The sequence below is a fragment of the Myxocyprinus asiaticus genome, chromosome 25, assembly GCF_019703515.2.
Source record: "Myxocyprinus asiaticus isolate MX2 ecotype Aquarium Trade chromosome 25, UBuf_Myxa_2, whole genome shotgun sequence".
Classification (NCBI taxonomy): domain Eukaryota; kingdom Metazoa; phylum Chordata; class Actinopteri; order Cypriniformes; family Catostomidae; genus Myxocyprinus; species Myxocyprinus asiaticus.
Genome location: NC_059368.1, coordinates 45,505,463 through 45,516,802, shown reverse-complemented (window position 1 = coordinate 45,516,802; position 11,340 = coordinate 45,505,463).

Below are 11,340 nucleotides of genomic sequence, written 5' to 3'. Positions count from 1 at the left end.
CTTGTCCTCATTGCGAGAACATGACCATGGCAACGTTGCGGTCGCGGCTTGCATTCTTAAGAAAGCAAGCCACCCAAGCGGCTCCCCTCCTCGGTCCTTCTACCTACGGGTATGAGGCCATGCCGGTTAGCACTGGGGGTGATTTGGGGACCTCAATGGGAGCACCTCCGCCGGGTAAACCCCCACGGACCTCCCATTCCCCAGCACGCTCGCTTGCCCCGGTCGGGCTCTCGGATAAGACTGCCGGCTTGTCTCACGGCAAGTTCGACCTCTTATTCGGAGCCCGGGAAGACGATGAGTTATCGAGCGCAGCATCAGAGAGTGGGCTCATCCACTCTGATGCAGATGCCTCGGCTGGGCTCCCTCCTTCGGGTGTGGTCACCCAGTCTCAGGCCGACGCGGAGATGACGGACATGCTTTCCCGGGCAGCCGCGAGCGTCAGGCTAGAGTGGAATTCTCCACTCTCCCCTGAACCCTCGTGGCTCGATGATTGGTTCCTGGGCCCAGAGCGCCGCTCACGGCCATGCCCCACCCCAGTCCCTTTCTTCCTAGAAGTGCATGAGGAGCTGACAAGGTCATGGGCACCTTTTACTGCCCGATCCCGATCTTTCAGCTCCCCCGCTCTCACTACCCTCGATGGTGAGGCGGCCAAGGTGTATTCGGTGATCCTCCATGTGGATAAGGTGCCCAAAGCTCCTGTCCAGGGCCTGTAGGTTTACATTGTCCCTGACGGCTAAGGCCTACGGTGCTGCTGGACAAACCGCCTCCGTCCTGCATGCCATGGCTCTCCTGCAAGTTCACCAAGCCAAGGTGCTAAGAGCTGCACGAGGGTTGTTCTGACCTGGGATTGATGAAGGAACTGCTCTCGGCGACCGACCTCACTCTCTGGGCGATGAAGGTCATGGCACGGTCTCTCAGGCAGGCGATGTCCACCCTGGTGGTCCAGCAGTGCCACCTTTGGCGCAACCTGGTCGAGATGAGAGAGGCCAACAAGGCACGGTTCCTTGACGCCCCCATCTCCCAGGTTGGCCTATTCGGCAACACCATCGAGGACTTTTCCCAGCAGTTCTCGGTGGTGAAGCAGCAGATGGAGGCCATTCAACACATCCTGCCCCGGCGCGGCTCAAGACCCCGCACCTTGTCTGCTCATCGCCAAGGGCATCCTCCTGCAGCAACAGCACTGGCTCTGCTGCAGCCCGGCCCTGGCATGGAGCCCACCGCAGGAAGCAGACACCACCCGTCTCATGGCCGGCCGCCAAGAAACCTAGGAAGGCTTTGAAGCGCCCCTGAGACGGGCGACTCAGGGACGAGGAGATCCGCTTCTACGGAGCTGGTAGACAGACCACTCCATCCCCCGGTGGAGGGCCGGGAGGAGAATCTTTTGTTTCATTTTTCGCCGCATGCCCAAGAGGCTGCAGTAACCAAAATTTCAACAAAAGAGTGGTTTCCTTGTTCTCTGGGTCACATGTCAGGTGTGCACGGCTGTCGTCACGACTGCTGTTCACCGTCCCATTTTCGCAGGTTTGGCACTCCAACAGCGGACCCCCCGCCCCTTCGCGCCCAGCTGTGGCACAAACACGCCCACACTGGGTTGGCTCTGACGGACTGCGGGGACGATGTTCCTCCTCCCCCCTCGTCGACCAATCTTATGGTGGGTATCAGGAGCCAGGTAAGTGCTTTGATGTCCCTGGACTCAGCACGGCCACGGGGCTCGAGCCCCTGCGATGTGGCACCTCAGGCTCCGCCCCACCGCAAGGCCCCACCCGCCTTTACGTCCAACGTGATTATCTCCTTGGTCCCCCTCACCTGGAGTTTGGACGTGTGGCTTGCGCTTTCCAACCCGTCGCAATGGCTGACCTGGACCATCCGACTCGGCTACACGATTCAGCTCGCCAGGCGCCTGCCAAGGTTCAGCGGCATCCGCTTCACCTCGGTGAAGGGCGAGAGTGCCACTACCTTACGTGCGGAGATCACGAGCCTTCTGCGCATGGGCACGATAGAGCCTGTCCCTCCAGCCGAGATGAAGAAAGGGTTTTACAGCCCTTACTTCATCGTACCGAAGAAAGGCGGTGGGTTGTGGCCAATCTTGGACCTGTGAGTTCTGAATCAGGCCTCGCACAGACTCCCATTCAAGATGCTGATGCAAAAATGCATTTTAGTGAGCGTCCGGCATCAAGATTGGTTCGCGGCGGTAGACCTGAAGGACGCGTACTTCCACGTCTCGGTTTTACCTTGACACATATCCTTTCTGCGGTTTGCTTCAGAGGGCCGGGCATGCCAGTACAAGGTCCTCCCCTTTGGCCTGTCGTTGTCCCCTCGTGTCTTCATGAAGGTCGCAGAGGCAGCCCTTGTCCCGCTAAGGGAAGTGGGTGTCCGCATACTCAACTACCTTGACGACTGGCTGATCCTAGCTCACTGTGTTACTGTGCGCACACAGGGACCTGGTGCTCAGGCACCTCAGCCATCTAGGGCTTCGGGTCAACTGGGAAAAGAGCAAGCTCTCCCCGGTTCAAAGCATCCCTTTTCTTGGTTTGGAGTTGGACTCAGTCTCGATGACGGCACGCCTCACAAACGAGCATGCACAGTCGGTGCTGAACTGTCTGAAGGTGTTCAGACAGAAGACAGTGGTTCCACTGAAACTTTTTCAGAGGCTCCTGGGGCATATGGCATCCTCTGCGGTTGCCACACCACTCGGGTTGATGTATATGAGTCCGCTTCAGCACCAGGCGTGTCGTGGTTATGACAGATGCCTCCAAGACGGGCTGGGGTGCCATATGCAACGGGCACACAGCCGCCGGCTCCTGGACTGTTCCGCGGCTGTGTTGGCACATCAACTGCCTCGAGTTGTTGGCAGTACTGCTCACCCTGTGGAGGTTCCAGCCATTGATCCAGGGCAAGCACGTGTTGGTCCGGACAGACAACACGGCGACGGTAGTGTACATCAACCGTCAAGGCGGTCTATGCTCCCGTTGCATGTCACAACTCGCCCGCTGTCTCCTCCTCTGGAGTCAGCAGTGCCTTAAGTCGCTACGAGCCACCCACATCCCGGGCGACCTCAACACTGCAGCGGACGCGCTGTCACAACAGGTTACACTCAGGGGAGAGTGGAGACTCCACCCCCAGGCAGTCCAGCTGATCTGTAGACCTGTTTGCTTCCCAGGAATCCTCCCTCTGCCTGCTTTGATATGCCCTGACCGAGGCACCCCTCGGTATAGGCGCGCTGGTACACAGCTGGCCCCCTGGACTACACAAATACGCATTTCCCCTAGTGAGCCTACTTGCACAGACCCTGTGCAAGGTAAGGGAGGACGAGGAGCAGGTCATCCTAGTAGCACCCTACTGGCCCACCCAGACGTGGTTCTCGGACCTCACGCTTCTTGCGACAGCCCCCCGGTGAATTCCCCTGAGGAAGGACTTTCTCAGGGATGGGGCACCATCTGGCACCTGTGACCAGACCTCTGGAATCTCCACGTCTGGCCCTTGGATGGGACACGGAAGACCTAAGTGGTCTATCACCCGCGGTGGTAGACATGATCACTCAGGCTACGGCTCCCTCTTTGAGGTGCCTGTATGCTTTGAAGTGGGGTCTGTTCACTAAGTGGTGTTCTTCCTGACGCGAAGACCCCCAGAGATGCGCAGTCGGATCAGTGCTTTCCTTCCTGCAGGAGAGGCTGGAGGGGGGGCTGTCCCCCTCCACCTTGAAGGTGTATGTAGCCGCTATAGCAGCACACCACGACACAGTGTACGGTAAGTCCTTAGGGAAGCACGACCTGATCATCAGGTTCCTGAGAGGCGTGAGGAGGTTGAATCCCTCCAGGCCATGTCTCATCCCCTCATGGGACCTCTCTGTAGTCCTTCGGGGTCTATGAGGAGCCCCCTTTGAGCCCCTGGAGTCAGCTGAGTTTAAGGCACTCTCTTTGAAGACTGCCCTCCTGACTGTGATCACTTCCATTAAGAGGGTAGGGGACCTGCAGGCGTTCTCTGTCAGTGAAACGTGTCTGGAGTTCGGTCCGGGCTACTCTCACGTGATCCTGAGACCCCGACCGGGCTATGTGCCCAAGGTTCCCATGAACCTGTTTAGGGATCAGGTGGTGAACCTGCAAGTGCTGCCCCAGGAGGAGGCAGACCCAGCTTTGGCATTGCTGTGTCCGGTGCGTGCTTTACGCATCTATTTGGATCACACGCAGAGCTTTAGAAGCTCCGAGCAGCTCTTTGTCTGCTTTGGTAGACAGCGGAAAGGAAGCACTATCTCCAAACAGAGGATCGCCCACTGGGTCATTGACGCCATCGTGATGGCATATCATGCTCAGGACGTGCCGCCCCCCGTGGTGCTACGAGTCAACTCTACTAGGAGTGTAGCAGCCTCCTGGGCCCTGACCAGTGGCACCTCTTTGGCAGACATCTGCAGGGCAGCGGGCTGAGTGACACCCAAAACCTTTGCCCAGTATAATCTCCGGGTTGAGCCGGTTTTGTCCCGTGTGTTGTCGGGTCTGAACAGGTAAGTTCCGGGACAGCTGGCCAGGTGTACCGCTTGCGTATAGCACCTTTCCCCTCCCATGAGGTGAAGATGTGCGCCTTTGACTCCCAGTCGTGTTCACAAGTTGTGATCCCTGGATGATTTTCCTCCTTAGCCCTGTGGCAGACGAGTTTGCGGAGAAACTCGCTGCCGGCCCAGTACATGTGCTAACTAAGCCCTGTACTGGGGTAGTTGCTCCACATGCGCTGGTTCCCCATAGGTGACCCCATGTGATATATCTTCCGCTAAATCATTTCCCTGTCGGAAAACTGCATCTTCCTTGGGCAGAGGCCCCTCTGCCCCCGGTCACCATGCTTGTAGAAACTCCTCCCCCCTCGGGTAGGACCTACCAGGTGACTTCTCCACATGACATACTTCCAACAAGACTCGGTAAGACCATGTGACGTATTTTCACTCCAAATACCCCCCCCCCTTCTCTGGGTGAGGTGTGGTCTCCGTGGTGTCTTTCCCTTGGGAGTGACACCCCCCCAACATAGACATTTATGGCCCCCAGAACGAAAGTAACGAGGACGTAACCAGGACGTTTTCCTACCCAATTTATGTCATGTTAATAATGTTGCCTATTGTTGGGCCTATGCAGTTCACATTAATTTTAATTTCAGTGTTTGATTAAAGGATTTTTTTTTCTTGTATGATAAACATTTATAAACAATATGCTGGACTTTGGTGCTAGAATGACAACCAGTTGAGAACCGCTGGTCAATGCCAAACTCAAACTGTCATAGATCTCTCTGATATTCTCTATTGTAGAGCGGTATCAGTATATGTTGCCTTTTAATCATGGCATATTGGATTCTCTTCTCCAATGCCATATGTTTTTGCATAGCGTAAACAATTGAGTGCAACAGTGCCCGCCCACTTTTTCAGACATCTGGGTTCCATAAATGTTTTTCCCATTCATTGTTTTCCATAGGATTTTCACCAAATCCTTGATAAAAGAGTTGTAAGCCATGAACCAAACCAACCAGCTCCGAGGTGAATTACAACATTACAAACTATGATTTTAAGCAAAAAAGTATTTGAAAATCAGACTCTCGTCTTTCATGAGGGGATGAACTACAATTCCATAAAGGCATCAATTCGCATCGGCGTCTGTTCTTGATAGATTTTTTGATGTTTAGCTTATTAAAGATGCACTCAGTAATTTTAGTCCTCTAAAAAAATTTGATCCTTATGAAATAAATTGCAATTTTGACACATATCTATAAATCATGAGCACTCACATAAGATGAAGACTCTTGCCCTCTTATTGGACACTGTCACTCATGGATTAATTTGGCATGACTGACAGTGAATAGTGACTGTTCTATAATGGCATCAGTAACTGAAAACTATTGCATTTGAATAATGCTGCATTCGTGCCCATAGGTGTCCATGTCCAAGCCCAAGATGAGATAAACAACTACGTACTGAGTGCAAAAGGCATGTGGTTCCATAGTGCCAATGCTTAAAGAGTTGTTATGACAGTCTTTTGAGAGTGTCTTAACCGTCAAAGTTTAAGGAGTGGGTAAATGACATTAGGTGATGGCCTGAGCTTAATTACTACTATAATTAACTACTCGAGTTGTTATGACAGCTAACAACTGCTGAGTCTGAACTAAATTTTTCCTCCTTCCCACGGCACCACAACCCATGAAGGATCTTCTGGAGATCCTCTTCCACGTAGTCCAGCCAGTGCTTCCTCGGACATCCTGGAAGTCGCCTTCCTTGGGGCTTGTGCATGAAGACTTGGCGAGCTCTTCTATCCTCCGGCACGCGCTCTAAATGGCCGAGCCAACATAAGCGGGTTTTCTTGATTTCCGCTGTAATGCAGGGATCTCGGTACAGGTGCTACAACTCACTGTTAGTCTGTACATGCCATTAAGTGTTGATCTGTACTGGGCCGTACACCTTCCGCAAGATCAATCTCTCCCAGGTGTTCAGGAGATCTTCAGCTTTCTGCAACAGCACCCATGTCTCGCTGCCGTAAGTGACCAGAGGTCTGATGACTGTTCGGTAGATGGTCTTCTTGGAGTTCCAGGAGAGCAATCTTGATTTCATTAGATGGAGGACACTGAATTAGCAGCAGTTTCCTGCTACTATCCATTCCATGATCTCCACCAGGTTTTCGTTCGATTCCGTCAGCAGAAGCTTTTGATGCCACTGACTCTTTCGAACTCCCTACCTCCAATCGTGAGGTTGTTGTCTGCTCCCACACCATCTCGTGACATCAGCATGTATTTGTCTTCCCCATGTTCACCTGAAGGCCGGTTTTGCATGATGCACTTTCCAGCTCTTCAAATGCACAAGAAATGTCATGGGTACTCCTGCCCAGTAGCTTGACATCCTCAGTGTATGCGAGGTATTGAATTGGCTGGCTGTAAAAGGTACCTGCTGGTTTAGTGCCGCTGGTCTTCACAAAACTCCTCATGGTGCCCTTGTGGCTGATCTCAATGCGATGAATGACTCTCTCGAGTGTGAGGTTAAATAGGACACATGACAACAAGTCACCTTGTTTCAGTCCTCGGTTCAAGCTGAATTCCCTCGAGCATCCACCCTGTACCTTCGCCTTGCTCCTCGAGTTGTTCAGCGTCATTCTCACCAGCGGGCACGTTATACTCATAGCACTTCTCAAGTAAACAGTGGATCATGAAGATGTGGTCTGTGGTGGAGCGGTTCCTCCGATAGCCGCTTTGGTAGTCGCCTAGGACCTTCTGCATAGCGGCTTAAGCGGATTAAGATTATCTTGCTCAGCACCTAATAGCCAACACTAAGGAGAGAGACTCCTCTATAGTTGCTACAGCTGAGATTCGATCCTTTCTTTTGGATCAGGCAGATTAAGGCTTCCCACTCTGTTGGCATCTTTTCCTTCCAGATGTTCTGGATCAGTTTGTGAAGTTTCTTTACGGGTGGTTGGGTCATTCTAAACTCATTTTTACTCCAACTAACACTTAAAACTACTTTTTTCAGTAGTTTTTATATTGAAACAGTCCAACAGCAATCAAAATCATCATGGTGCCACCCAGTAGTTGGTCAACAAAACTGTGGAGTGGTTTAAAGTTAATAAATATACTTTGATTTAAGTACAAAATATGTAGATATACACAAATATATAACTAGTTTCAGAGTGTAGGGTGAGCGACTCAATTGCATCATTCACAATGCGTCATGGCAGTGGGCAGAAATGCAGAGCTCTTTTGGCGTTCTTTGTTCATTGTGATTCTCTGATTGATCGATCTTTCTCTTCAGGATCATGGGTAGTGTAGTTCACCACCAGGTAATAGATTATTAAACACAATTATTTAAAAAGAAGATGAAATAACAAGGACTGATGTCTTCAACAGAAGCATATACCTTCGATTAACAACCTCGGAGCTCACGGTAGGTCTGTCTTTTAAATTAAAACCATTAAAAATGAACTCCCCTATGGAAGAAATGGATGGGATGTTTACTTATGGAACCAGACTCTTGTGCTTTATAAACTTTATAAACTTCAAACAAACTTCTTTCATGTTGTCATTATGGGGTATTGTTTGTAGAATATTGAGGAAAATAATGAATTTAATCCATTTTGGAATAAGGCTGTAACATAACAAAATGTGGAAAAAGTGAAGCGCTGTGAATACTTTCCGGATGCACTGTATATCAGTTGGTTCTCAATTATATGGGTTGGTCATCTGATTTTGGAGTCTAGCGACGCATCTGAAGTATCTGGTTTAGCAGTATCAAAAACACAGGTGGAGGCACAACCCCGGCTAAAGCACCTGTATGGCTCTGTAGATGGATACGGCTCAATGGACAGAGCAGTGCAAGCGCAAAGAAGGTGCGTTTTTACTCGCAGACCGGTCTCGAGCGCTTAAACTCGCAGCGCTGTGAGAATCAGTGAGAAGCAAGGCACGAGAAGCGGAAACCACTTGAATTCAGCACAGAATTCTACATCATCCATATACAGAATGTAAAGTGTGTGTGAGTGTGTGTGTGTGGAGGAAATGTATTTGATTATGTTGCATGTTTGGTATAAGTACATAGTATCTGTTTTGAACCTGTTTTAAATATTTTTTATTTTTTCAGTTATGGCTGATTTTCCCTCATCAGAGCATTGGTGGATTGCTCTTGGTAAGTTCTCTCTTTTGGAAAAGCTTTTTGTTCAGCCAGAGTAACAGTAAATATGATCCAGGTCTCAAAAATAAGGATTTTTTTCTGCTGGCCTGGTTGGACCAGTTTTTCAGATTTTTACTTGCCCTGCCAACAATTTCACTGCCCCATCAAAATAATAATAATAATAATAAGAAGAAGAATAATAATAATAATTATTATTATTATTATTATTATTATAAAGTAAATAATAAACTGGTAAGCTTGAGAGCATGTAAATTAGTGACATGCAAAATCTGTACTCAACGTTACATACATTAAAAATCTCAGATACTACACAGAAAGAGAGCATTTTATAGGCCATATGTGCTATTTTACCAGTATGTTGTCTAACTGCCACTTATTGTCTGTTGCTGAATTGTGTCACATTTTGTATTGTAAAGGCAGACCTTTTTTTGTGATCTCTTTTGTCCTGAAAACGTTTAAAATGTCACCACTTAAATAGCAGACGTCAAATGCCAACAAATCAGGGCATTACAATGAAATAAGCACTAATCTTTTATTTTAAATGCTGTAACTGGTCACCATTTAAGTTTTTGTCTCTTTTATCAACTTAATATAAGTACAATATATAGTTTATAATAGTACAATAAAACAAAAATGCTTTCTAAAATGGATTTAGATGGACTTTAGTGCCACATTGCAGGACATCTCAAATTAATCAGCTATATTTTCAGCTATTGTTTCCAACAGTTAGACTCACATCTCCACAGGACTCCAAATTGCTGTTTGAATTGTATTTTTCTTTTTTTTTTTTGGTCTAGTCAAATAATGCAAATATAAGAGAAATAAGGAATGGCCTTTTTTTCTAGAACTGTAAAATTACAATTACATGCTTCTGTATGACTCATCATGATATAACGACTGTAAGTTTGTCTTTTCTCTTGTAGGCTCTGGGTTGTTGATGATGATTTTGGGAGGGCAGCTCCTGGCGTACAGACTCTTCCAAAATAATTTTGTGCATCCTGCAGATCTTCAGAATTTCTGATACTCTCTGTCTTCCTCAGTGTGGAATATGTACAGTGAAGAGTTTTGTATTGTTTCTCTTTTTTACATCATTTATAGATTGCAGGATTCCTTTGAAATAGTTTTGTTATTCCTACAGAATGTTTTGCATTATGAGTTTGTTTTGACACTGTTCATGGTGATAAAACTTGTCCAGCAAACCAAGTTGTTCTTAAAGCCTTTTTTAGCATCATATGGTGAAAACGTAGCTTTCATGGATAGAAGTGATTTTGACTTGATTTCATATAATCATTAACGTAACATCCTAATCAAATATTGTTGGGTTGTTACTGTAAGACTACAATCTTTTGATTTAAAGGGTGTGGTATGATAATCTGTAGGGATTCTGTGCTAATATGAATTCACCTTGAGATAGATCTCCTGTGTTTGCATTTAAATGTACTTCTTTTACAGCAATATCTTTTGCAACAGAAACTCATTGGAGTGATAAAATATTCCAATAAGAAAGAACATTTTGCTTGGGTTGAGTGTTTTAGGCACAAAAATATTAGTGTTAATCTCACGAAATCTGTTTAGAACATGTTGTCATATTTTACTGCAAAATTAAAGAAATAAGTAAAATGAAATGTGAAAATGTTAAATAAGTGAGAATGAAGCCTGTTTGTTAGACTTGTTTGCATTGTGACCCCTCGTTATATTTAAAATAAAATATTCATATATTATTTCAATTGTAAAGTATTTCAACAGTATTGCAGTGCTGTACTGGTTTAATATGTGCCTATAATAATAATAATTTTGTACTGTATTACAATAGAAACATTGTTACAGTATTGGAAATCACCATTGTAGAAGAATGGAAATTACCAATAAATGATTAAATAAGAGAATAAAAGCAATCGCCAAAATAATAAATAAAAAACGCATGAAACAATGAATTAATATATACATTAATTAATAAATACATGACTAAATAGATAAATAAATCAAATTAATGAATAAATAAATAATGCATCTTCTTGATGCAAAATATCACATAGACATCACATAGTTTCTTCATAAGATTCATGCTAAATTAATAGACTAGCCTATTTATTTGCAAACATGAGTTAAAAACTAGAGGGGAGCTATAGAGGTAGTGCAGTTATAGTTTGGACTAATCTTGAACGGCTGTTGTCTTCTAATCTGGTTGGATTAGGTGCATGTAGTCTTACAATTCCTCAGGGACACGCACACTCCTCCACACTGGTTTGAAATCAGTGCTACTTTAAAAACTGTGTCCATTTTCCTGTTTGTTGGTTGGGTGGGTGGGTGGGTGGGGCGGGGGGTGATCTCAGGATCAGATATTTTTCTTAGCTGATCTTTTGGCTGTTCAGATGGATTCAACACCTTAGCAATACCATTTTAGGATCTATAAAAAGGCTGATTTAACATCAACACCAGAAAAAGTACATTGGACAAAACTTCTGCCGGTGGCGTCCTGTGTCTAAGGATTCTCCCATGGTGTCAAAAGTTCATTAATCATTTAATGAGATTATGCGCAGGAGGAGAGGAGGGGAGGGGCAGTCGGAAGCAGGTCAGATGATCTGTGAGCGCTGTAACTGCAGGTGCGTCTGGATTCCGCTCAGTTAATGTGCTGCTGCAGGGGTCAAACACCCCCCTTTGACCCTGGACTAAGAGGTCATGGTAACCAAACTTGTTTGCTA